This window comes from Protopterus annectens, chromosome 1.part0 (genome assembly GCF_019279795.1).
Source record: "Protopterus annectens isolate FY-2018-M chromosome 1.part0, PAN1.0, whole genome shotgun sequence".
NCBI classification, from domain to species: domain Eukaryota; kingdom Metazoa; phylum Chordata; order Ceratodontiformes; family Protopteridae; genus Protopterus; species Protopterus annectens.
Genome location: NC_056725.1, coordinates 646514887 through 646539358, shown reverse-complemented (window position 1 = coordinate 646539358; position 24472 = coordinate 646514887).

Genomic DNA, 24472 nt, shown 5'->3' with positions numbered 1-24472 from the left:
AGAGGATTCCATTCCCTGTGTAAATAGGTCACACAGGAAAAACAATCACTAAAAGCTACAAAAAAAATCTAGCCAAGCTATAATTTCCACTGTGTGATTCATTAACCCTCTTGTATTATGCAAAATACCCCTTAAGAACATTAGGTGTTTCAACTATATGGCAATTTTGAATGCCCATGACTTTTATAAGTCATTTAATGGACAAATTCAGGCCAATAAAGTCAAACTCCACTAGCTGTGTATATGCATGTTTCGGCCTTGTTATGGCCTCATCAGTACAGTATAAGAGGACTGTTTGGCCAACCATTAGAAACAGAAGGGCTGCTATACCCAGCTGATGTCCATTACCATTAGGATGTCTTCCAAATATCCCAACTAACAAACCAAAACAATGAGTAAAAAGGACACACAGAAAAAAAAAAACAGTCACTAAAAACAGCAAGAAAAATCTAGCCAGGCTAGAATTTCCACTGTGTGATTCCTTAAACCATGAAGCAGTGATCCAGCAAAAGAGGCACAACTGTATGCAGGGTGAGCATCTTGAACATGAGTACCTTGATCTCCACAATGGCTTTTTTCTTGGGAACCAGGAAAATTCTGGAGTAGAAACCTTTCATCCTTTCAAAAGGAGGGATACGTTCTATGACACCTGATTGCAGTATCTGTCAAGAGAATAGGACGGAATAAAGTTTGGTCCGGCAGGTGAGGGAGCACTTCCTAGAACTAAGGTGAATGTTCCTTTTACTGCTGCCTATACTGAGCACCCATTTGTCAGAAACTGCTGATGGCCAAGTCACCTTGCTAAGAGATAACCTCAAGATGGGACTCTCAGAGGGGAACTTGGAAAAGTTGGGTACCAAGCTTCGGCATTGTCATAGGTTGGAAAGGGAATTATCCTTGTTTTCTGGAAGGAAACCCTCTTGTTGGGTTTGGCAAAGTACTCATCCTACCATTTTGTTTTGGTACCTTGGCTTTTGCTTGGCTGGGACTTCTGTTTGTTGGGTCACTGAGAATTATCCTGCTTAATGGAGGGGAAACTTAGGAATATGAAATATTTCATGCACCCTTTACATCAATTTACCTCTGACCTCCCAATATTTAAGGATCTAATTAACTGCTGTATTAAAAATACAATCAGAATCAAGTGGAGCATTAGTAATCTCATTTTTAACTCATCAGAAAATGTTTGACTCTGCAACCAAGCATATCTCCTTATAACCACAGATGTTGCATTTCCTGAAGCAGTATTGGCCTCTTCCAAGGTGCTCTTTAAAACATGTTTAGACACTTGAGAAACACTGGACACAATATATTTGACATAGACTTTTTGCTCAGCAGGTAACAATGCAGCAAACTTGTCTAAACTATACATACACCTCAACACAACTTCAACAAAAAACACTGGTAGTTAAACACCTTGAAGGTTGCACTCCTGGGCTGTGTTGACTTCTTTCCAAGAGATTCTAGCCACTTGCCTAGTTTATCTAAATAAACAGGGTTTGATGAAGTCATAGTCTTTTTGTGGAATATGTCACTGGGTCACAGCAGCAAGATCTGCAAACATGGGGGATTAGTGACCATGCAGTGTTGAGCACACACTGAATTTCTTAAACACTTTTTTAGACAAAGACTTTAACACAGACAAATCGCAAGCTTATATAAAAACATCTTCCAGTGCTGGGATTAATGTAAGGAAGGCCACCATGTCCGGGGCCACATCCTCCAAAGGACAGGAGCAACTGAAGATTGCTGCCAACTGAGCATCCCTAAATCTAGATATCATTTGGGAAAAAGAAAACATCTGTTCTGGCTTCTGTGCCTCTTTATCTCAGTGGAAGCTGATTGATTAGACTATGACAGTTCTGAAATGTCAGAGACTAAATCCCCTTCAAAATCAGGATCCCTGGATGGTTTAACAGGGGGTGTAAGCACCAACATTAATCATAACCTAGGTTTTCACCCTGTAATCAACTGCCTAACCAATGGAACTAGCCATAGCCATCATGTCAGGTGAAAACCCAGTTAGAGACTGTTGCCCTGCAAAGTGATAGGTCCACTGTCTTTTTTTTGTATGCACTACATAAATGGGAGAATCACCAAGGGGGGAGTACTAACACTGCCAACAGAGTCTGCACCCCTAACTTCTCCTGCACCTAAAGAGTTTGGTCCCTCCATACCAAAACCAGGCACTGGTTCATCCCCAGAGATGTGTCTGACCCTAGTTTCATGCACGGTTGTGGTACTAAGACCACACCAGTGGACCTAGTGGCAAAAGAATGCAAGTGTTCTGATAGCTTGCTTTAAGCTACTACAGAATCACAAGCCACAGGCTGAGACATATTTCTTGACTTATTTCTATGTTTTTTATGTGCACAAGGGCTAGATTGTGGTAAGGTAATGTATCTGAGCCTATCAAATAAGGGGACAAGAAATTAGCCTGCTCAATACTAAATACTGGCTACAGGGTCAGCCAAGTGAAAAGATGGAAAAACCCCACTATCCTCCCTCTAAATAATAACCTAATGACTATTTCTGTAGGGATGTTATTCTGAATTCTGCGCTGAAAAAAATAGCAGCATTGTCACAGTTGAAAGCACAAAATACATGCACAAATGTCCCCTGATTTTGTAAAAAAAAAAAAAAAAAAAAAAAAAGGGACAGTTGCAGGATCTATAAACAAGTGGCAATGGTGGTTATGCATTGTTGAGCACACCCTGAATTTCTTAAACACTTTTTTAATCAAAGACTCATTTAATAGAGTAGAATTGCAAGATTTCTTAACAACATCCTCCAGTGTTGGGATTAATTGAAGGAAGAGCACCACATATATCTATCAACTGTACAGATTTTTGCAGAACATTCAGATTTTTGTCTCATATTTTTGTCTCTTCCTCATAGAAATTGTTTTTTTTTTTTTGAGAAACCAGAGAGAATTTAAGGATCAAAGTCACTAAATAATGGCATTCATTTAAGTTTCAGACTTCATATCCTTCATAAAATGCATGCTAACACAAATCCTGTTATTCTATCAACTTTCTAAGTTTATAAAAGCAATATTTAAAATGTGTCCCTATTTTGGGACTTTGTCCCCCTATTATGCAGGCTTCTTGAGCTAAGAGGTTGACAGGTATGGCACCGTATCGGGGGCCTTAGCCTCCAAATGATCATATATCCCACTGACCTCAGGAGCAGATGAAGATTGCTGCCGGTTGAATGCATCCCTAAATCTGGACAGCATTTGGGAAAAAGAAAACATCTGTTTGGATTTCTGCACCTGTTCTTCTCAGAAGACATTGAATGATCAGACCCAAATACTTCTGAAAAGTCAGTCTAAATCCCTTTCAAATTAGGATCCCTGGATGGTTGAACAGGGGATGCAAACATTGTCATTACTCATAACCTGTGTCCACACCCTGTAATCAACAACCTGAACAATGGATTTAGCCATAGCCATAGCCATAATTATCAGCTGAGGTGAAAACCCAGTTAGAGACTGTTGCACTGCAAAGTGATGAGTCTACTGTCTCTTTTTGTATGCACTACACAAGTGGGAGAATCCACAGGGGGAGGAGTATCAACACTACCATCAGATTCTGCATCTCCTGACTTCCCCTGCACCCAAAAAGTTTGGTCCTCCCATAGCTGAATCAGGCACTGGTACATCCCCAGTGGATAGGTCTGAGCCTTGTGTCATGTACAGTTGAGGTATTAACACCACATTAGGGAGCCTGGAGGCAAAAGAATGTCAGTGGTTCAATAGCCTGCTTAAGATTACTGTAGTGTCCCAAGCCACAGACTGAGGCATGTTTCTTCACTTATTTCTATTTATTTTTTGTCCAGAAGAGGTAGATAGTGGTGGAGTACCATATTTGAGCCCATCAAGTCTGGGGACAAGAAACTAGCCAGCTCAATACTAAATACTGGCTGCTGGGTCAGCATACTACAAAGATTGAAAAATCCCACTATTCTCCCTCTAAATAGCAATCTAAAGTACATTGCAGTGAAACAAATGGCAGTATTTTCAGTAACACAGTTAAAATCATAAAATACATGCACAAAATTCCCCTGACCTTATACAAAATATGGCTAGTTTCAGGCCAAGTAAATGGAACCAGTGTAAAACAGTATTAGACAATAAATAAATCATAAAATGATAGAAAATTCCTGTCAGAAATATTTAACATACAAAATAGCACCAAAATCATAATTTAAATGAAAAAGTCATTTAAATGCTGTAATCTTGCTCAATCACCTCAAACAATCACAACCCCAAAGAAAGAATACGATATCAGCAGGTTTAGCTGTCAAATTTTCAAAATGAAGCTTTTAATCAATATACCTTCCTGTGCAAGTCAAAGTAAAAGCAGACACACCACAATTTCTAGTCAGAAAAAACACAGTCAAAGCAGCAGAATACACTAATCAAGTACAGAAAGAAAAAGCAGAGGGAAGGAAAAAGCAAATAATTTCTTTTCTGAGCTCAACAGCTAAAAAAAACTCCAGAGAATTGAGTAGACGTCATTTATTTTTCTCTTTCTAAGACATTAGAAAACTGAAAGGGAGCTTCTCAGGTGATTGGTTCATCACATCTACAGACAGGAAGGGGGAGGAATTCTGAGTTTTGGTAGACTGTCATAGATAGGGTAGCAAAGCACTACTATATATATGCCAGTAAGGCAGTGTGTTTGTTGAACATCATCCCATCAGGAGTACAGTAAACCTTCAGGTGTGTTATATAGTTGACTGTTTCCTCTCAGTGCCATCAGTATTGCTTTCTGTTGCACAGTGGGCTTTAGCATAATAAAATGAGGAACACCATATGAATGCATCCAAATACATAAAAATCATCAGGTTTTGCCACTGGACAGGAACCAGCACTTATCCTTATGTAACCACGGACAGCCATGTTCCTTGATGCCAAGAGTTGTGTAAATGCTGAGGAAAGAAATAGAGATTTTGGTTTATGGAGCATTTCTGGTGGGAGAGCACCACAGTTCTGCACTTCTTCACAAGCTAATATTATATTTGTTCAAAGCATTTGAGAAATTTGTATAATCACATCATAAAGGATGTGTGACAACAAAGTAATATTGTGTGACTAATTGGACCAAATCAAGTGTGTCATATACATGCTCACGTGGAGAGCTATGTATGAGGCATATTTTTTGTGGGACAGGTGCCCTTTTCCTTTTTTTTAAGAGAGAGAGATAGGAATGTTAGGGAAGATATTTAGGAATAAGAAGGCTAGATATGTAGGGTAGGTTAGGTAGCAGGCACAGACATACATTTTCATAGATTCATACTAAGCTAACTGCCCTTGCGAGCCATTTTAAGCCTAGCCAATTAACCCTTGTGAGACTCAAACCCTGCACATTGTGTTTGTAAGGAAAACACCTTAACCATTAGGCCACCCTCCCACCCACATGACATACAAGACAGAGATGATAATAAACAAGAAGTTAGGAACACCATGACTGGGATATAGGTATGGGACTTAGGAGGTGCATCCCTATCCAGTGTGAATACAGTAGTAATCTAGTCTTTACCCTCAGAACAGTCACCACTGTCTCCTGCCCCAGACACCTGGGGCAGTGCCAGATGAGGCAGTAATTTGGCTATTCACTCCAGAATTCTTTATATCCAGCTAATGCAAGCACCAAGGTCATGCTCCATGATGTCATCCGCAAGCTCCGTCAGCTCTTGTGAAGTAACATAGTTGCCACTTCCACTAGCACTACTTCTGGTGGGAACCAGTGTACCAGCTCCCCAGGGAAGATTTACCTGACACAGGTAGTATAGGGGTTGTGGAGGCAATGCTGCCAGGTTGTGACCCAGAAGTGATAGGTGCCAGTGTTCCTGTGATGTGTTGCTACAGCCACTTGCAGAGGAATGGCAGTCTGAGCTGCTGTGGCTGGTCTAGCTCCCTATATGAGTGCTCATGTTTCTCTAGGAATGACAGTCAATATGCAATTAAGAGACATATAGAGTGTGTGGGGAGGTGAGCAGAGAAAAAATTCATAACACATCCCCATCAATGTATATCTCCACATAAAGTTTTAGATTGGTCACATTAATATATGAATGCGAGCATATACATTTCTGTTACACTAAATGTTAATCTCCTCAATATTATAAACATTATCCAAAAAGTGTGACTATAGGAAAGCTAGTTTATACAGTATATGTCGTGAATTGTATATGTGAAATGAGTGAAATTCTATTCTAATTTACTGATTGCAGAATAATAAGTATTAAGTCATTCTGAGTAATATTTGTTGCTTGGATTTGAACCCACAGACATCTATGTTTGCTTAACCATTAATTAATGCAATGCTGCAAGAGCTATTTATACAGGCATGTACAATTTGTATATGTAGAGTATGTATAGACGTAATACTCTATCAGTTATGGACTGATATCCAGAGAATTAATGACCTGTTTGTACAGTCACAGATTCATGGACTCATAGATTGTTACTAGGCTAATGACATGGGGGCCTTTCTAAGCCTAGCCTAGCCAAGTTTTTCTGAAAGAATAATGACATCCTGTGTTCAGTGCTATTATGAAATGGCAATTAGTCATATCTGAATCCTAACTTAGTCCATGCCTCTATGAGGTTTTGCAGTCTCTCTTGATACTACCTCCTGTTTACTTCAATTTTTGCAGAAGTTACGCATAACAGAAAAAAAATAATAAATAAAATAATGAACACCTGTTTGTGTTGCCAAGTCATCCTATTGCATTGGCTAGTTATGGGCCATTATACTTAAACAACTAAGATGGGTCATTGATCTGAAAATATTCCTCCTACTGGTGAAGGAGGTCCTCCTTTTGTCTGTTTAAGTCACGATAATGGTGATGGCATTCTTCACATGTGTGTGGGATGCCAGTTGCACTGATAACAGGCTTGACTAAGTCTCAGTTTTGTACTGTGAAATAATATATACTCTGTAAAAGCCTTCATTTGTAACATTTAACAAGGACTCCTACAAAAATCTTTGACTCCTCCTGATACCCCCTCTGTGCTCTAAATGGATCGCTGCTTTCACCATCTTCTACCATGCTTTCTCAAAGATCTCAGGAAAAATGGCAGGGAATTGGCAGCCATTTCAGATCTCACATGCACTATCCCATGTGCAACAATGGACACGTTGGAAAACTACATCTGTGCAAAAGAAAGCAGAAAAATGGGCTAGAATTCAATGTATTTATTAAACCTTCAATGTCCATCTGTGATAAGAAATGTGGCAGTAAGACTTGGTCAAGTGTGCTGTTCAGCATATACACAAATACACCACAGCAACTCCAACAAATGATGTTTAATGTTGATATCTCTGTTTTATGTCAAATTATATCACACCACTTCTGGGCATCTACTCTGAGATGGCAGATACCATTCCTAACATGAACAGTGTCATACACAAATGTGACAATCTCCATGTTGTTATTGTTATTCTTGTTGCACATCTTGTTTAAGTAGTACACAATGCCTTGGTGGCACATAAAAAAGTTATCTGTGATTGATACCACCTTGAGATCAAATCCATGACCAAAACATAACTTCTGAACTATGTGAATTACCAGCTAACACCACAGAGGTACCGACATTTGAAGGGTGTAGGTTGAGGTCTAAAATTTTGTGTGTGTGTGTGTGTATGTAATACATACATATATATATATATATATATATATATATATATATATATATATATATATGTGTGTGTATACACACTTCTGACAACCATGTAATCATTGCACTATATCATGTTCCCATACTTTGAGGCAAATATGTTTTTCTATAGAAAAATTTCCCATTACATTAATTTTTGTAACATCTTCAGTGCCAACAGATGTGTGCTAAAGCCAAGCTTATTTGCACTGCTGACAGCAATATCTTAGTCCATGCACAATTATTTTCAGAGTTTTTGCCATGGGATGTGAAGTGGCACTTCTATACAGTCTTTCCTGATTAGTGCCAATGCTCCATGTCAACTGTCATACAAAGAATTTGAAACACTTGAGTTGTTTACCATGTATGATAAGTTGTGGTTTTTAATGTCAGCATGATGTATTGATGTGATAACAATATTAAGGAAAGGCCCATACAGAGTGTACAGAAGGTCATGTTCTCTACAGCATATATCAGTACAATGTATAGTTGGGAACATTATAAAATATGCCACTGATGCAGTTTTCAAAAGTGTAATGAAAGCTGTGGTGCTGTGCTCTTCATATTTCATTCATTCAATATTGTGCTATTTGTATTCCCTTATAGAACTGTACATGGGACTATTTATTTCACAGCAAGTACACAGAAGTGTGTTATTACTATAATCAGTGATGTGATCAATTCAAGTGACAGGTTCACAGTATGAGTAGCCATAGTACATAATTATATTGCAACATTAACATACACTGCATGCGCAGTTCAGGTTAAAGTAAAAAAACAAGTTCATATATCTTATGTTAGTTCAGGTTACAGTAAAGAACAACATCACATGTATTATGTCACATAAAAATATAGTATCCCTAATGTGGATTCAAATGCTGCACCACCTAGACAGTTAGTTATGACATGCTTCATTAACACACTGAGCCACTGAAGAAGTTACATAACAAATGTAATTTTCTGCATTCAGTAATGTACAAAATTCTGAGTAAGGTGCACTGGCACCAGCCTCATTTATGTGACTGACAGTTTTTGCCATTGGAAATGAACTGTCACTGCTACAGAAAATCATTATTGGGCACTGAGCCACAATTCCAACCATTGCACAAAGGATGAAGTCAAAAAGAAATTAAAAAATTAAAAAAACTAGAAAGTTATTCATTAGTCATTGTAATGAGTTCTCAACTAAAAATAAAATGTGTGCACTCCACAGTCCATATCCCTACTTTCACATAGATAAGCCATCACAAGATTTGAGCATTGCACCTACAACATTGCAATGACATATGGAGATGATGAGCATGTTGCACCACCTGACTATTTTAATGCAAAAGGAGAAAGTGAAGCATTTCTGCTTTGCACTGTACGTCTAAAATTTATATTTAGTCTGCACTATACCCATACAATCAGACTGTTGTAATTTTCCCTATTACAATACAATTGTGTGACTGTGATCATTGACGATGCGAGGATGGTAAAGGATGGGAGCTTACAAACTGTCTGCAAGGCAAGATTTTGTAACAGCAGCTGCACATTACATTATTGTATTACCCTTGTAAGAAGAATGCATTACAGTTTGCCATATGTATGAACATTTTTAAGTTGTATATATCCTATATGTTACAGCCACATTGTTAACAATATTCATTCCTTATCTGTAAAGGCACCTCACCTTCTTATAAAATGCTATCAAAAGTGTGCATCAAGGTTCACTCCAAACTCAATAAGCATAACTTAAACCTTCTTTGTAAGCCTTTTTTCTCTGACGCACCTTCTGTAAGTCTATATCTCATTAAAATGGATGCTAAATGAGCAACTGAATAACCAAAACTAATGAGGCACACTTGCAAGGAATTACCTAGACAAACTTCTTAATACATGCACTTGTACTACATCACTGTGTATGGACTAACACCATTTTTAACAACCCAGCTCATTGAGCAGATTGATTCAGAAATTATAAAGTGTTGAGAACTAATTAACATATTTAATGTGCCCTGAGAGTTTAATCTTCACCACATAATCAGGACCTGGGGTTATGGAACTTTCAGAGAAGATGTCATGGTTTTCCAAGTCTTGCAAAACAAATTTTGCTGACAACACTGTCAATCTGATATACAGGATGACAATCTGAAATCTTTCAAAGCGTGTAAACTTCTATACAATTAAAGCTTCATAGTATATGTTGATAAGTTATTTGCCATAATGAGTGCTGTGTAACTTGGCATTGCTCTTGAAATAACAACTTTCTGCTATTGAATTTATCTCTTACTTGTCTCTCATGGCAGTTAGGCAACATCCCTAGGTGTTTAGACAAGCATCTGAGTTGTAGGAGTTATGTGGGTTATTGTTACTTTAACCAAAAAACTTTTTTCCAATTATGCTGTGCTATGTGCCTACAAGTTGTATATAGCAGTGTCAGTGACATAAAAGGTAGCACACTCACCTTTTGGTGAAAAAGGCTGTGGGTTCTATTCTTAAATGGGGCAGGTCAATTGCTGACTCTGTAGTGCAGCATAAGAGGGTGTTGCTGTGTCATCCTAAGGATGAGACTCACTCAGGGGTGTGCGTTATCCTTAGGATGAGACATTAAATTGAGATTCCATGTGCTTGAGTTGGTGGTTACTGAGGTGGATGTAAAAGAATAGAAGTTCTTTGTCTTACAGAACATAAAAAAAATATTATTTACAAATTTACAAAATGTGGACATTATTTTTTTACAAGTTATCATTTTTCTTATAACATCTTCATTGTTATTCCTCCATAACTGACCTCCACTCTTTCCACAACCATAATCTAATTTTTCACAATATATCTGCCAAAATTTATTTGCCATAAAATAAAATGTAATTCAGTCTTTCATTGCAAATAACCCATATTACATAAAATATATTCTTATCCACCTTTCTCACATATTCATTTTTATTGTTCTTATAATATCCATACAAAGTCATATCCATATCTTTATTGTGTATGTCATTAATATTCTCAATTTTTTTTCTTCACACAGCTTTTTCCAGAGTTTCACTACTCTATGTTTCAAAAATATGCATGCTGTTTTTTCTATTCCTCCCCAAAAATAGTCTTTCATCTTTCATTTTATACAGCATATTCCCCTTTACTGGCAACTTATTTATTACAAGTCTTCATAGGAAATCCTGACACTCTACTATCTTAGTAAACCAATATTTCCTTACTCTGACATCTTTAATCACTTCTTTAGGTGAATTTTCCCATGGCTTTACACAATAATATTGTTTCATCATATTATTATACCATATCCTTCTATCTTTCTCTATGTTATACATTTTTATTTTCCATGTTAGTATTTTTTCTTGATAATTTTTAATTTCTTCATTTACATATTCTGTTTCTCTTTTTCTTATTCTAATCTCCTGGAACTTTTTGTACTTTAACATTCTCACTTTTAATTTCTCATTCTCTTTCTTTGCCCATTTTAACACTCTATACAAGTTTAAAGAATCAGAATAAGCAAATAGATTTAGTAACCTCAGTTCCCCTTCATCTATACTCATATGCAACAGCCCTCTTTTTACTGGGTTTAATCTTGATCCCATATGAAAGACAACACCAATTAAACAATCTCCTTTGCATATTTTAGTGGAATCATATAAACATTTGACATATATGCTATTTTCCCATTAATACAGAATTCACCAGATAAACTTTATACTGAATGCTAATCGATAAGTCCTCCACGGAAGACATACTTCCTTCATTTTTTGATCAATCTTCCCCCATTCAATCACAACTACATATTTTTTTCTTAAATTTTATCCCTAACAAAGACACCTCATTCACTGAAAAATATACCCACCCCCATTTTCACATCACTCAAACTCTTACTTTTATCTTTATTCAAGGTCATTCCCATTTCCTTTAAACATTCATTCAGACAAACCAACACTTCCCTCAGCCATATGCTGTTCTCAGCAACTGCAACTATATTGTCTGTGTATGTCAAGAATACTGGAATCACCACCTCCTTTTGCATTATGTGGCATCTTCCATTTTATAAGCTATTTCTCTATCACATTCATTACCAGTACAAAAAAGTATTCTACTCAAGGAATATCCATGTCTTAAACCACACTTCATGCATATTTATCCATTCATTAACACTCTCACTCTATTATTTTGATATGCTGATGTGCACACTCTCCTAATTCTGTTACTTACTTCAAACTGCTCTACAACATCCCACAAAACATCATGTCCTACTATTTCAAATGTCCTGCTAATATCACCTACCATAAATTTCACATTCTCCCTTTTACTTGTATCATCCACAATTTCTCTCACAACCAATAATAATTCTTGACATCCCTTCCCTTTTATATGATACATACTTTATTCTGTAATATACTTTATCCTTCCTTCCATTCTCCTCTGTATTATTCTCATAAAAAATATAAATGGTGTTATTTAGTTTGAAGAGTCTCCATTTTTTATTTCATTCTTCTTGTCTTTTTTCCATACAAAATTTAATACCCCACAACATAATTATTCATAAACAAGCCATTCATTCAGTACACTTACAAAATATTCTCTTTGCCAGTCCACTAATTCCTTGTAAATTCCATACCCTATACCATCTGGATCTGATACTGAATCAAATTTACTTTCCCATGTACTTCATCTAATTCACTAATAGTAATTTATTTTTCAAAAATTTCTTTAACTTGTCTTTTTTTTTTACTTTCCTTCTTTTTACTCCTATACATATTTTCCACATGCTGTACTACAATACTCATAATTTGCACTTGTGTTCTTTTTACCTCTCTTTTCTCAGTTTTCATTTCCCTCATTATACTAATATCCTCCATTACTATTTTTCCAAATATGCAGATACCTCCTCCTTTCCTCCTTGTAAATAATCCCCCAGATTGAATAAACTTTGTGCAGGAATAGCATTATTCCTACACGGAGTGAATGGTGTCCATGTTCGAATCTCCATCTTAGCAGCGTGCCTTGCATATTAACGAAGGTGCACTACTGAGACAGAGTTATGTACATGGATACTGAATCAGTGCAGGGCATGTTACAGTACTGCCTGCAGAGTGGTAACATGACCCCCGCACTGTCAAAGTGCCGTATGGCACTTTACAAGCCAGAAAAGTGTCCAAGGACACTGAATTATGACTGGCAATTGAATGTCATGCAGGAGGTGTGTGACAGGGACTGTAACACCCCCCCTACATTGTCAAAGTGCCGTATGGCACTTTACAATCAAGAAAGTGTCCTCGGACACTTAAATGTTAATGGGAGGTAATATTATACAGGGGGTGTGTTACAGATACTGTAACACACCCCCTGCATTGTGAAAGTGCCGTACAGCATTCTATAAACAAGAAAGTGTCCTCGGACACTTAAATGGTGAATGGGAAGTAATACTATGCAGGGGGTGTGTTACATATACTGTAACACATCCCCTGCATTTTCAAAGTGCTGTACAGCACTTTATAATAAAAAAGTGTCCTCAGACACATACCTCTCAACCTCTCAGAGCAAGAAGTGTAAACAAAGCTGTCAGTAAAAGTGGGAAAAAAGGGCAAAAATAGGGATAGTTTTTAAATATCAGTTTTACAAATTTAGAATGTTGATAAAATGACAGGTTTTGCATTAGCATGGATTTTCTGAAGAGTATGTAGCCTGAAACCCAAAATGCCTATCATTATTAAATCAGTAAATTTGGACAGTGTGTAAAAATCTGTACAGTTGAGAGGCTGACCTGAAAATGAAGTAATGTTATGTAGGGGATGTGTTACAGTAACTGTAACACACCCCCTGGATTGTGAAGGTGCCATACGGCAATAAAACAATAAAGAAAGTGTCCTCGGACACTTATTTCATAATTGAAGTGTCATGTTTCAATGAAAATTAATGGATTATTTTTTTTATTACTGTTTATGTAACGATTAAGTGTAGCTGAGCATGTTTGTGCAGTGCAGCACTTTGCTCAGCAGTGCTTAAATGTAATGAGTGATATAAAAATGCATAGCTGAAATCTTGACAGCTGAGTGGTTAGAGTCATGGCTTCATGTCCCGTAGGTGCACGGTTTGAATACCAAGACAGGCCATTCAGTTTTTACATGGGAAAGCCTTTTTATATTATTTTTTATTTATGTATTGATGTAATTGATATTTGTCAACCAGGGTAGTGTAGCTGGTCCAGAACCTCAGTGTCAGTGGAGATATGAGGTGAAAACCCCCATTTAAACACAAGTGTCCAATACTGTACAGTCACACCCCAAGGTAATGTAATGAATGCACATATGGTGACCATGTAAAGTAAAATATATACACTTAATAATAATGTATTAATAATGAGTAATTAATATCCACATCCTATTCTTCTTGAAATGAAACATTTTGTTTGCCCTTAGCTCAGTTCTGCTAAGCACTGCTAAGCCAAGCCAAGCTAAGCAATGCTTAAACAGGACCTGTCTGAGCAATACTTAGCAGTACTTGGCTCTGCTTAGCTGGTGTGAGCATTGCTAAGAAGTTCCATTCTAAGCAGTATTCAGCTCAGCTAAGCAGATTTTTGCACCGCTAAACATTTGCCACTTTAAGCATTCCTCAATTCCGCTTAGCAGGTTTGCGCACTGCTGAGCTGTGCTTAGCATTTTTGAAAATGGTCCAATGGCAGCAAAGGGGGGAATATAGCCTTATTTAAACCATACAGGTGGGAATACAGGCAAAACTTGTTAGAGTTTGATCCCTGTAGGAGCTATGGAAGGTGCTGGTGAAGGAGTGCACTTTTGGGAACAGCACTGGGGCATGTTGGAGTCCAGGGTCATGGCTGGGCTCCTTGTAAAGAACCATGACATCAAACTGCTGTAGGGCCAGTACCAGGGCTCAGAATACAAGTCTGAGGCCTGGGACCATCAGGCATTTGAGATCACCAATGCCATTGGCATCCCCCATACTGGTGAGCAGGTCCGTCATCATTGTGATGACCTGAAATGGAGAAAGGGGGTGCTCTTGGCCCAATGGATCCAAGATGTTTGGGATGCGAATGCCACAGAAGTTTGTAAGTATAGCAACTGGTGATTTATCAAATTACAGTATGAATATCTGATAGGTATGCATAATGGTGTGTTTTCTCCCCACAGCTGCAGAGGAGAGAGCTTGTAATGTGGAGGCCCATGCAGGACAACTGGCAAGGCTGCACCAACAGTGTGGTGAGTACAGATATATCTTGCAATATATATATATACTCCAATAAATAAGAAAGTGTAATTGTTTACTGCCATTAGGTATAGTGTGTTCTGAGTGTACTGAATAAATGTATTGTTAGACCAGCATTCATATAAGTAACTAATGCCAGGTACTGTGTAATACTGATGAAGGCAGAAAACAAGTTACTATTGATGAAAGGAAACCAATACTGTAGTAATACTGTGTAGGAATTAATCTGTTAATAAGCTATACTGTGCTTGCTACCGTGAAAGTAATAACTGATGTACATTCTTCATCTACAGGATATGCAGTACAACTGAATGTAGAAGTTAGAATGTAATTAACCACTGTTATTTTACCCACAATAAAGCTTATTCCAAAAAGCTGTTGTGTTTAATCTGGTCTGTTGTTGAAGAAATACAAGTGTACAGGTGCTACACAGCAAATATGGCTATGAGAGTATGACACCAGTGTGGTGTGTCTGCCAGGCAGCTGTTATGGCAAATCGTAGATGTGGAGTTGTAAGACAAGATACAACGAAAAGTGATATATGTTCTGCACTAAGATCTAAATCTTGAATAGTAATGTGTAATGTGTTATAGTGTGTTCCCTGCAGCATTGTCTTGTGTTAACCTTTGCATTTCAGCTACATGTATTTCTGAATGTAAGTATGCTGATGCAGGCAAGTATGAGACTGTAATAGGTGGAAACTGCAAATATATAATGTTGTGCAAACGTGTATGAGTTGGGTATTCAACCCAGCAGCTTGTTGGGATCTGTACAGATCACACATAATCACATACACTAGGGGTAAATGTGTACACCTGCATTCAAAGCATTAATATGCAGTACACTAGCTATCATACATGAATCTTAGGTGCGTAAGTTCAACTGTCACTACAGTCTTCTGTGACACTCCATAGGTTCATAGGTAGGTACTAGGCTATCGACCCAAGGGCCTAAGTAAGCCTAGCCAACAAGGTTCCCTGGCTTATGCCACACAAGAAAGTTATTTTCCTGTGCCACGGTCGAGCAGAGACATAGAAGTGATCCCCAGGGTGTATTTCCTATTTCCCATCCACTCATCAAGATTTTTCTTGAAGAGTGCTAATGAAGAACTTTGCTTGACATAGATAGGTAGCCTGTTCCAGAGTATGGGAAGTCTCTGGGACAGGAATCTATCCCTCCAGCATGTCCTGTTTACTGTGGTGGCAAGGTTTAGGTCCCTAGAGTGTGTAGCTCAGAGGGATTGGGATTTCTTTAGGTTTAGCATGTCCAACAGTTCTGGGTTTGACATAGCTTTAAATGTTAGGCAGAGATCACCTCAGAGTAGGCAATATGCTACGGAGTAAAGCTGGAGTTTTTTGAAGTGGTCAGTGTAGGGCATTTGTTTGAGGCCAGTAATCCTCTTTGTGAGGTACTTCTATGGCCTTTCCAGCTGCTGCAGATGTCTTGTGAGGTACATTCCAAAAGGGGTGTTGTACTCTATAATGGGTCTAATGAGTGTCGAGTGGAGGGGACAAATGACCTCTTTTTTCCTGGATGAGAACCCTTTTATGATGAGGTGTGCCACGTTGAAGGACTTCCATACTAATGTGGCAATGTGACTATCAAAGGAGAGACTACTGTCCACCTGGGTCCCAAGGACTGTTATCACACATTCGGTGTTAAGTAGATTGCTGCCTATGTGGTAGCTCATGGGTACAGAGTTTTTACCAAAGGGGATGACATTGCACTTTTTGGCATTGACCTTGAGGTCATGGCTCTGACACCAGGCATCTGTCTCAGCGAGGCCCTTCTGTAGGATGTCCACATCATTTGGGGACTTGACTATGGCTCCTAGTTTGCAGTCATCTGTGAACTTCGTTAGCCAGAGGCTTTCTGTGTTAGCCTGTACTTCAGAGAAATAGATACCAAACAGGAGAGGTCCCAGGATGGAACCCTGTGGTACTCCACTTGTCACTGCTTTGAGGTCAGATTTGGAGTCTGCAACTTTTACAGTGTGGGTTCTGTCAGTGAGCCAGTTGGTAACCCATCTTGTGATGTAAGGATTTATACCTAGTTTAGTGAGTTTAGCTATAATTCCAGAATGGGGGATGGTGTCTAAAGCCTTGGAGAGGTCAAGATAGGCTGTGTGAACCACCTTACCCTCATCTACGGCTTTGGTGACTGCCTCAAAGAAGTCAATCAGGTTCAGGAGGCATGATCTGCCTTTCACAAACCACCTCCACATATATTACAAGGTCAGAGTGTGTAACCAAGTGAGTTTTAGGCACAAATAAGTCAAACACCAGATAGCAGTGGACCAGTAGCTCAATGTGATAAGAAATAGATATGTTGTTTAGTTATGCACACACAGACCACATCTTGAACCAGGGACAGGTACTAATGTGTTTATAGTTACATACATGTAATCCTTACTATTTGTAGAAGCATTCAAGTAGTGTTAACAGATATTTTTCCACAGGGCTGACAGGTAAAGAAATGTTTATATTAGCTGTATGAAGGGTATAGTAATAAACTGTGTACAAATGTTCCAGTGCCCAGCCCCATTACCATAAATGACTACAGGATAGCTATATACACTATGCACTCTTCCCGATACATGTCTCTCAAGTGTCACACTGTCATGGTTAGTGATTACCTTTGCAAATAACCTTGCACACAGATAAAAATCCAGTAGAAACATGCCATTAGCACAGTCACACAACATCAGTGCAGGGTATACCTTGTTAGTCATATATGTAACCAGGACATGTATGAGTCCCCTCTACTCGTGTAGCTAGAGTTGTCACAGCTTGCCCCGTAGCATTTCTGGTCAACAGATTAACAGGTCTGTATGTGCTACAGTAGCTATAGGCCTCAGGAAGATGTAAAGTGATGGCGGACCTGTACAGTATTGAGCAGTACTGTTATGCAAAATATAAGCCTATACAGTTGTTAATGTTCCCCCCACACACACCTCTTATCTGCATCAATAATTATTATTCATATACTACAGGTATGTTGTTCTCAAAACCTAATGTTGGGACTTGTGTTCTATTATTGTTCATATATTTAAATGATTGGATGCTAACGTACCTTGTTCAAATTCCATTATTGGTGGCCTGTTGCCATAAATGTAACTAACATGCTGTTACAATACTGACTATAATGCATGTGTTTTGTTTGCTATGCAATTTTTTTTCAATTCTATTGTTCTGAGTTAATTGGAACACCCATGCATGCTATTATAACTAATGTTGAAATGTTTTGTTCATGACTAACCAAAACATTTTGTCAAACCTCAACACCATAGCACATTTGGGAAGGTAGAGCCCAGTGGATCCACCTATCCTGCCTCATCTGGCTGCAGCACCAGGCCCCAGCATGTCTGGGACCCAACCTCAGGCTGCCTCCTCCACTGATCCTGCACCACCCTCAGGTGGAACCATCTCAGGAGATGGGGCTCATCTTCCCTCTTGAGTGAGGGAGTGGAGAGGACCCTGTCACCCAACACCAGTTTGGATGCATGGGGCACAGGGTCATCCAGCATGATTTGGATGACCACCTGCACCAGACTGAGGGGAGACTAGTGCACCATGAGGGGTAGGCTGGCCCCATCATCCAGCCCCCAGTGCAGCCACCTTCAGGGCCATGAAGGGGCAGTGGTAACTGCCCATCGGTGGGGACCTCAGTCCCACTGTTTCCATCTGAGGGCACGTGGGCCTCAGATTCCCAATGACCCTCCCCGTCCAAGGTGTTTACTCCTCTCATGTGTCATACACTGCCCCTGTCTGTCTTGTCTGTCTGCAAAAGCAACCTGTCCTACCCAACTTACCTCCCAAACTTACCTACAACCTTTCCCCAATATCTCACTCTCACCTTAAAAAAAGGGGCATCTGCCCCCCCAAAAATCACGTCCCATACATAGCTCTCCATTTCACCCCAACATACACTGATGCCAATCAATTTACCCTTGAATTACTCAACAAAAGTATGCTGCTCACACCCCTCGGTGTGAGGCTCTAAATTCCAAATTGTCCACATCAGTCATAGCTGTTGCTGTACAAGAAATGGAGAGCTATGGTCCTTTACTACACATGTCCTGCACATCCCTAGCTGCCTTTCATAATGTTTTCCTCCTGCTTGCCCCCATTTCATTACTTTCCTATCACCCCTTTTTCTTTTTTTCGAATTAGCATGGGTTTAAGTGGGTGTAAGCGCCACTAAGCAAAGCTAAGAGAACCTAAGCATCTCTTGGCATCGTGCAAAATCACACAAACCCACTTAAAACTGCTTTAATCACTATCTCATTCAGCCACTGTTCTGCCCAGCAACAAAATAACCAGCCCTGCCAGGTCTCAAACCCAGAACCCTGTGCACTAGAGTCATAGCAACATACCAATACACCAAAGGAGCTATGAGAATTACTAATGCTTTTGTAAATATTTCATGCATTACAGTCATTTAACATTAGGGAAAAAAGTCACCACTGCCAAGTCTCAAACCCAGGACCCTGTGCATTAGAGTCAGAGCAATGTACCATTACACCAAATCAACTGTGGGAATTAATAATGTTTCTTCAAAGATATCATGCATTACAGTCATTGAACATTAGGGGAAAAAAACACAGCCAATTCTCAAAGCCAGGAGCTTAGACACTAGAGTCAGAGTAATGCACCACTAAGCCAAACTAGCTCTGGTGAATTAGCAATGCTTTTGTAAAGATATCATGCGTTACAGTCATGTAAGTGGAAAAAAAACATGCAGATTATTGAACCCAGGACCTTCTGAACTAGAGTCACAGCAACACACTACTACAGCAAACAGCTATAGACAATTATTGATGCTTTTATAAAGATATCAGGCACTACAGGGATGTGATTTTAGGAAAGAAAAGACATCATTGCCAGTGTTTGAACCCAGAACCCTCTGAACTGCAGTCAGAGGAACATACCAGTATGCCAACTGACCTCTGGAGCATAATAACAGTTTTTACAAACATATCCTAATTGCCAGTCGCACAGTACTCCTCTGTATAGTGGCCCAAATCACACTGTACTTTGGGCCTCTGACGCAGACACAGAACCAGTACACAGACATATAAATGCTTCTGAATGTATGGGAGGCCTACAATATCAGGTACAACCAACAACTGCACAGACTGTTGCTGAATATCCACAGTTGCGCCCCTTATTATGGCAGGGTTGTCATAAAACCTACCCTGTATGCCCACATACTGGCAAGGCAGTGCAGATTGGGGTTACAAAACCATGACAGACAGCTCTGTGTAAATGTCATACCCATCGGAACACACATGTCCATGCAAATCCTGTGTTACACAGCAAGAGAGGTCATTGTGCCCCTCTACTCATCACTCATCAGGCCCATAATTGAATACAATGCCCCTTTTGGGATGTACCTTACCCGACACCTGCAGCAACTGGAGAGACCCCAAAAGTACCTCACCAAGAGGATCATGGGCTACAAACAGATGTCCTATGCAGCTCGACTAAAGAAACTCCAGCTCTACTCAGTTGCTTACCGCCTACTCAGAGGCGATCTATGCCTGACGTACAAAGCCATGTCAAACCCAGAATTAATGGATATGCTCCACCTCAAAAAATCCAAGTCCCTTAGAGCTACACGCTCCAGGGACCTAAACCTCAGCACAAAAATAAATAGGACATGCTGGAGGGACAGATTCATTTCCCAGAGGCTCTCCTTACTCTGGAATATAATCCCAATTCATGTTAGACATAGCCCCTCACTGACCCTCTTCAAGCGAAATTTGGACACGTGGATAGGAAATCGTAAATTCACCCCTGGGATCTCTCCTGTGTCCCTGCTAGACAGAGGCACAGTAAACTAATCTTAAAAGGGTACCTTCTGTGACCTACTTTACAGAGGCACAGTAGGCTAATCTAATAGGGAGGCAAAAGCCAAATACACTCTGGCTAGGCTTATAAATGCCCTAGGGCAGATAGCCTAGTATCTACCTATGAACCTATATGCATGCACATATGTCTTACGAATACACATGCCAGATTAATGGCTTGGTAGCTCCATCTGTAACATTTCTAGCATCTGTCACATCTATACACCCACAGTCCTGGCACACAGCCCAGTCAGTAGCATGATAGCTACAGGCATGTCAATACTATATAGGAATAATTGAACTCTGCAACTTCCTGCAAAACTAGTTGTTCCTACCGCAGTCACTCCCACCCACAGTAGCACTAAGCCCTGCAGGGTGGAACACATCTCACAATTATGAATATGTGTAGTAAATGTTGACTACCACTCTCTGGATGTCACTATTATGTAACATATGCACCACAGGCACATGCCTCACCTGGACTGTTGTGGGTACCCTCAACCAGGCCATGCTGGGACACAACAGCTGACACCGCATCCTCACTGACAGTAACAGCTTGCACTCCCCCAGTGTCTTCAGAATCCCTAGTCTGACTCCTGGATAGAATGACACAGCTGTGGCCTGCTACATATGCAGCAGTATATCCAGCTATCTGCTACAGACCTGACCTTGCTCATAAACACCTAGCGCAGGGCATTCACACAATAGCCAAACATAAAGGTTTAGGGTGGGGAATGTTGAGGTTTTAAGGGACATGTGTCACGGTCTCTCCCTACAAACATACCCAGCTGATAGACCAGCATTAACTGTAGCAACATACACACAGCACAGTCAGATAGAAAAGGATGTATGACACTCTCATCTTCCCATCTCCTCACTCACCCCAACACACATTTGCACAGTACACTGATACAGAATGTGAAAGTCTGTTAACATTGTCCAGACATAGCATGAAAAACTGTGGATATAACACATCCATCCAAACAGTGGACAGCATTCCACCTACCCTCTGTGAAGCTATAGATCCCACACCTCAATAATGCCCTCCCCGCAGGCCAGGAAAAGGGCCAAGGCCCACATGAATGTCTTAATTATAGCACTGTGTTGCCTTGCCATTGGCTAATGAAAAGGCAACCCAGCTGTTCTGGATGCAATTAGCAAATGGGAGCAACATGGGTGCATAGGCCATCACCTATTCATGAGCATTACCTACAAAAGGCAAGCTGCTGCCTATGGTAAACAAGTCTGACACCTTATTCATGAAGACAGACTGCAGTTTTTTATGACACTACCAGTGGATTTCTTCTGACAAAAGACTACAACACTATACCAGGTATGTCATACAATTAAGCATGTAATGGAATGTAGATGGGGGGATGCAGTCATGAGAAATAGGAATTTAAACCGTTGTGACACTGGCAGCCTAGCTAACTGGTATTTTCTAAATAATCATAAGTCATTGTAGAAAATCAGTGTGACTCATATGCTTGTCTTACAAATCTAAGAGAATATATGTTATGTGGATGTTAAACTACTGGCGCAGAAGTGTGGGTTGAACTGTCCAGATTTTTGCAGAATGTGCACATTTGCCTCATATCTTTAGTAAGTTTCTCAGACATTTATGTTTTTCCTGGCAAATCACTGGCAAATCATTAAAGACTGAAGTCATAAAATAGTAGCACACATTTGAGTGTCAGATATCATGTCCTTCAGGAAAGTCATGCAAATGCAAAACCAGTTATTCTATCATATGTCTAAGTTTGTAAGAACAATATTTAAAAAGTGTCATGATTTCTGGCCCTCTTTCATACCTTCATTTGTGCCTTTGTCCACGTCTTGCTCTAAGAGGTTGAGAGGTATGACTGAGCTTCAAGAATGTAACCACAGTGTACCGTACTTGAGAAGAACAGAAATGTATATAAAGTATTACCTGTGCAAATGTATGTATTAATAGTAGAAGGTGGATAGCTTGAACACACAGAGATAACTTGCAAAACGTCAAGAAAATAAGCTGTAGTTGTTTTATGAATGTGTTATCTCAGTTTCAGTGCAGCAAGCAGACATAAATGTCTACAGCTAAAGGCTCTTGTATTGTCTTGAAACATAAATAATTACTATTTGAAAATGTGAGAATGTTCAACTGTGTTATGAATTCCACTTCTACACAAACATATGAGAGATGTGTACTTTTGATGCAGAGATGTGTAAATGTATGTTACTTGCTGTTAGCCTGGGAACTGAAGGCAGCTGGCAAAGAGTGATGTAATTTGAGCTAACCTAGCAGTAATGTTGATAATTAACGCCAGACATGTCGAAGAGAAAGACCTTTGCAGTTCGTATGTGTCTTTGTGTCTGACGACAACCACCCATCTGCATTTGCCTTGCTAATAGTAAGGAAATAGGAAAAAGTGATTTAGTGTACATATATGGGAATATAGTAAAGATCACTTTTGATGGTTTCTGTATTTATCTGAGACTGTCATGCAATGTTGTCTAAAATATTTCCTGTAATTCTGAACTCTGTAGTTACTTTATTGATTGAGTATTGTCTTGCCCCTTTGTTAGTTATTATTAAATAGTTAAACCTTGAAATTGTGGCTGGTCTGTTTAGAGATAAGTTGTTACAGTACTTGCATATGTATTTGGTGACACTGTATAGCCCACTGCAATAGCCTTGCTCTTCGTCACACTAACCATTTGGATAATAGGCACATTACACAGAAGGATTTGTCACCCTTTGGTAAGGGCCTTACAGTAGCTGATAAAGAGCTGGATTGTGGCAGTCATAACTACCTTTTAGTCTGGACAGAAGGGGCCATAGCTAGTAAACCTGTACCAGCCTTTCCCAGGAGTGTGTGTGTGTGTGATTTATAAATCAAATCCAAACTGTATGTGTGTCAGCTACTTGAGCAGGGACACAAAGCCCTGGTTGGACAGAGAGGGTGATGGAGATTTTGATTTGACCACTCGGCTGAGATGTTAACCTTATAGCTGTGCCAGTGGGGAGTCTTAATGGGGATCAGAAGAGACAGGGAGAAACCAGGTCCAGACTTGACTGTGATCTCTGTGTGCTCTGAAGGGCAAATGTACCTTACTGTGTGTCTACTGTCATCCTCCCATTGTATACGTCCCTCGCTGGTGCTAGTGGTGAGGATTGTGGCTCCTTCATTACTGGGGCAGTGCAGGGATGTCACACTGACAGTACATAATGGTGGATACAGCTGGAAAATCACATCATGTGCTGTCATTGAGCCCCTCTCAGTCTACCAATAGTCATACAGGATTATTTCAGAGATTGTCTAGGTCTCTCTGGCCATTCCTGACATACTCTGGCTAGGTCACTGTGTACTCCACACCTGTATCTCATTGTCTGACACCTATGGCTAGCATACCTAGTGAGCACCTGCAGCAGGACAGAAGGTTATAGGCAGTAGTAGTGGGGGGATGCTGGCTCTGGCTCAGCAGCAGTGCATACATACTGAGCAGTTTATAAAGCACCACAAAAGGATAGAGTAATGGATATCCAAATTATGTGGAAACCAGTGGAACAGGAAGCAATTGGACAGGTGCCATATGAAGATAATTTGGAGCCTTCCACAGGAAACCAGTATAAATGTTCACTTGAAGTTAGACAGCAAGGGAAGGAACAAGAAACTGTAGAAACGCTGATGCAGTCAATGTTGAGGAGTGATAGACCAGTGAGTTCCCATATGATAGAGCAATGGATGGCACAGGATGAA